The sequence below is a fragment of the Oncorhynchus keta genome, chromosome 10, assembly GCF_023373465.1.
Source record: "Oncorhynchus keta strain PuntledgeMale-10-30-2019 chromosome 10, Oket_V2, whole genome shotgun sequence".
Taxonomy (NCBI): domain Eukaryota; kingdom Metazoa; phylum Chordata; class Actinopteri; order Salmoniformes; family Salmonidae; genus Oncorhynchus; species Oncorhynchus keta.
Window position 1 is genome coordinate 74,685,932 of NC_068430.1, and position 4,844 is coordinate 74,690,775.

The window sequence follows — 4,844 nt, forward strand, 5'->3', positions numbered from 1 at the left end:
TGTGTTATCAGTTGGAGGATAAGGGATATTATTCACTCTGTGTGTTACCAGCTGGAGGATAAGGGATATTGTTCACTCTGTGTGTTACCAGCTGGAGGATAAGGGATATTGTTCACTCTGTGTGTTACCAGCTGGAGGATAAGGGATATTGTTCACTCTGTGTGTTACCAGCTGGAGGATAAGGGATATTGTTCACTCTGTGTGTCCCCAGCTGGAGGATAAGGGATATTGTTCACTCTGTGTGTTACCAGCTGGAGGATAATGGATATTATTCACTCTGTGAGTTACCAGCTGGAGGATAAGGGATATTGTTCACTCTGTGTGTTACCAGCTGGATGACAAGGCATATTGTTCACTCTGTGTGTTACCAGCTGGAGGATAAGGGATATTATTCACTCTGGGGATATTATTCACTCTGTGTGTTACCAGCTGGAGGATAGGGGATATGGTTCACTCTGTGTGTTACCAGCTGGAGGATAGGGGATATGGTTCACCTTGTGTTACCAGCTGGAGGATAAGGGATATTGTTCACTCTGTGTGTACCAGCTGGAGGATAAGGGATATTGTTCACTCTATGTGTTACCAACTGGTGGATAAGGGATATTGTTCACCCTGTGTGTTACCAGCTGGAGGATAATGGATATTATTCACTCTGTGTGTTACCAGCTGGAGGATAAGGGATATTGTTCACTCTGTGTGTTACCAGCTGGATGACAAGGGATATTGTTCACTCTGTGTGTTACCAGCTGGAGGATAAGGGATATTGTTCACTCTGTGTGTTTCCAGCTGGAGGATAAGGGATATTGTTCCCTCTGTGTGTTACCAGCTGGAGGATAAGGGATATTGTTCACTCTGTGTGTTTGGTGAACAATGTAGGAGACATTACTCTGTATTAGCATACTGCTGACTGCCCACTGGGCACACACTGGCTGAACCAACATGGAATAGATGTTGAATTGACGTCTGTGCCCAGTGAGTGGGGCTTTCTAAAATACATACTGGTCCAATTGGAGAGGATTATGCTTATAAGGAGAGAGAGAGAAGACACACAAACACAGGCACACATGCACATACTTGCAAAGTGCGGTCTGAACTCTCCTGGCCGCTTACAACAGTGATTTTTCAGTTTTCCAGTTCAGGAAATGGAGACTTATGTTGTAATCACCGGCACCCACCCACAACACCATGCTGTACTCAGCCTGTGGTTATGCTCGTCTCCTTTCTGTCTCTGTCTCTCTCAATCTTTCTCCTCCTACACTCCTTCTCATTTTCTCCTGTATTCTCTCTCTCTCTCCCTTTCTCTTTGCCCTCTCTCTCTCTCTCTCTCTCTCTCTCTCTCTCTCTCTCTCTCTCTCTCTCTCTCTCTCTCTCTTTGCCCTCTCTCTCTCTCTCACTCTCTCTCTCTCCCTTTCTCTTTGCTCTCTCTCTCTCTCTCTCTTTCTCTTTGCCTCTCTCTCTCTCTCTCTCTCTCCTTTCTTTCTCTTTGCCATCTCTCTCTCTCTCTTTCTCTCTCTCTCTCTCTCTCTCTCTCTCTCTCTCTCTCCCTTTCTCTTTGCCATCTCTCTCTCTCCTTTCTCTTTGCCATCTCTCTCCCTCCCTCCCTTCTTTCTCTCTCTCTCTCTCCCCTTTCTCTTTCTCTCATCTCTCTCTCTCTTTCTCTCCTTTCTCTTTGCCATCTCTCTCTCTCCTCCCTTTCTCTTTGCCATCTCTCTCTCTCTTTGCCATCTCTCTCTCTCTCTTTCTCTTTGCCTCTCTCTCTCTCTCTCTTTCTCTCTCTCCTTTCTCTTTGCCATCTCTCTCTCTCTCTCTCTCTTTCTCTTTGCCATCTCTCTCTCTCTCTCTCTCTCTCTCTCTCTCTCTCTCTCTCTCTCTCTCTCTCTCTCCTCTCTCTCTTTCTCTTTGCCATCTCTCTCTCTCTTCCCTCTTTGCTCTCTACCTCTCCTCTTTCTCTATTCTCTCTCTCTCTATCTCTCCCTTTCTCTTTGCTCTCTCTCTCTCTCTCTCTCTCTCTCTCTTATCTTTGCCTCTCTCTCTCTCCCTTTCTCTTTGCCATCTCTCTCTCTCTCTCTCTCTTTCTCTTTGCCTCCCTCTCCTTTCTCTTTCTCTCTCTCTCTCTCCCTTTCTCTTTGCCATCTCTCTCTCTCTCCCTTTCTCTTTGCCATCTCTCTCTCTCTCTCTCTCTCTCTCTCTCATCTCTCTCTCTCCCTTTCTCTTTGCCATCTCTCTCTCTCTCCCTTTCTCTTTGCCATTTCTCTCTCTCTCTCCTTTCTCTCTCTCTCTCTCTCTCTTTCTCTCTCTCTCTCTCTCTCTCTCCTTTCTCTTTGCCATCTTCTCTCTCTCTCTCCCTTTCTCTTTGCCATCTCTCTCTCTCTCTCTCTCTCTCTCTCTCTCTCTCTCTTTCTCTTTGCCATCTCTCTCTCTCTCTCTCCCTTTCTCTTCTTCCATCTCTCTCTCTCTCTCTCTCCTTTCTCTTTGCCATCTCTCTCTCTCTTTCTCTCTTCTCTCTTCCTCTCTCTCTCTCTCTCTCTCTTTCTCTTTCTCTTTGCCATCTCTCTCTCTCTCTCTTTCTCTCTCTCTCTCTCTCTCTCTTTCTCTTTGCCATCTCTCTCTCTCTCCCTTTCTCTTTGCCATCTCTCTCTCTCTCTCTTTCTCTCTCTCTCTCTCCTCTCTCTCTCTCTCTCTCTCTCTTTCTCTTTCTCTCTCTCTCTCTCTCTCTTTCTCTTTCTCTCTCTCTCTCCTTTCTCTTTGCCATCTCTCTCCCTCTCTCTCTTTCTCTTTGCCTCTCTCTCTTTCTCTCTCTCTCTCCTTTCTTTGCCATCTCTCTCTCTCCCTTTCTCTTTGCCTCTCTCTCTCTCTCTCTCTCTCTCTCTTTCTCTTTGCCATCTCTCTCTCTCTCTCCTTTCTCTTTGCTCATCTCTCTCTCTCCCTTTCTCTTTGCCTTCTCTCTCTCTCTCTCTTTCTCTTTGCCTTCTAATAATAATATAATCTTAATAATCCTTTATGCCATTCTCCTCTTTCTCTTTCTCTCTCAAAGCGACTTACAATCATGTCTTGTCTACATCTCTTCACCCCATCTCTCTCTCTCTGAATCATTCCTCTACCCTTTCTCTTTGCCATCTCTCTCTGCTCTCCAACTTTCTCTCTCTCTCTCTCCCTTTCTCTTTGCCATCTCTCTCTCTCTCTCTCCTTTCTCTTTGCCTTCTCAATTCAATTCAATTCAATTCAAGGGCTTTATTGGCATGGGAAACATGTGTTAACATTGCCAAAGCAACTGAGGTAGACCCATACAAAGTGAATATATAAAGTGAAAAACAAAAAAATTAACAGTAAACATTACACATACAACAGTTTCAAAACAGTAAAGACATTACAAATGTCATATTATATATATATATATATCCCTTTCATATACACAATGTACAAATAATTAAAGGACACAAGATAAAATAAATAAGCATAAATATGGGTTGTATTTACAATGGTGTTTGTTCTTCACTGGTTGCCCTTTCTCGTGGCAACAGGTCACAAATCTTGCTGCTGTGATGGCACACTGTGGAATTTCACCAGTAGGTAAGGACACAAGATAAAATAAATAAGCATAAATATGTTTATCTTCTCTCTCTCTCTCTCCTTTCTCTTTGACTTCTCTCTCTCTCTCTCTCTCTCCTTTCTCTTTACATCTCTCTCTCCTTAGGAAGTGCATCTCTCTCTCTCTCCCTTTCTCTTTGCCATCTCTCTCTAGCCTGTCTTTCTCTTTGCCATCTCTCTCCTCTCTCCTTTCTCAATTCTCTCTCTCTCACTGAGTCTCTTTCTCTCTCTCTCTCTTCCTCCTTTTCTCAGTCTCTCTTTCTCTTTGCCATCTCTCTCTCTCCCTTTCTCTTTGCCATCTCTCTCTCTTCTCTCTCTTCTCTTTGCCATCTTCTCTCTCCCTTTCTCTTTGCCATTATCTTTTTCGTTTTCTCTTTGCACCAGCTCCCATTTCTCCTCTCTCTCTAATCTGTCTGTTGTCCCTTTCTCTGGGACCATCTCTATTGTGTGTTCTGTTTCTCTCTCTCTTTCTCTTTGCCATCTCTCTCTTCTCTTTCTCTTTCATCTCTCTGTTTGTGATGGCTTCTCTTTGGAAGTCTCTCTTTGTGAATCTGCCTTTCTCCATCTCTTAGGTCCCTCTGTTCTCTTTAATCTCTCTCTCTCTTCTCTCTTTCTCTTTGATAATTCTCTCTATCTCTCTCTTCTCTCCTCTCATCTCTCTCTCTCCCTCCCTTTCTCTTTTACTCTGTCTCTCTCTCCTTTCTCTTTGCCATCTCTCTCTCTCCCTCTCTCTTTGCCATCTTTGTCTCCCTTTCTCTTTGCCATCTCTCTCCCTCCTCTTTCTCTTTGCCATCTCTCTCAGACCTCTTTGCCTTTCTCTTTCCTCTCCCTCTTTTCTCTGCCTCTCTCTCTTTCCATCTCCTTTCTCTTGCTCTCTCTCTCTCCATTCTCCTCTTTCTCTATGTTCTCTTCCCTTTCTCTTTGCCATCTCTTTCTTGCCTCACCCCCCTTTCTCTTTGCCAGATCGTCTCTCTCTCTCCCTTTCTCTTTGGAAGTTCTCTCTGTCTCCCTTTCTCTTTGCCATGTTCTAGGCCAAGGTATGTCTCTCTCTCTTTTCTCTTTGGCTCTCTCTCTCTCTCTCCCTTTCTCTTTGCCATCTCTCTCTCTCTCGACCTTTCTCTTTGATCTCTCTCTCATTATCTCCCTTTCTCTTTGCCATCTTCTCTCTCTCTCCAGGTCTCAGAATCTCTCTCCTTTCTCTTTGCCATCTCTGTAGGCTCTCCTTTCTCTTTGCCATCACTCTCTCAGCTCTCAGA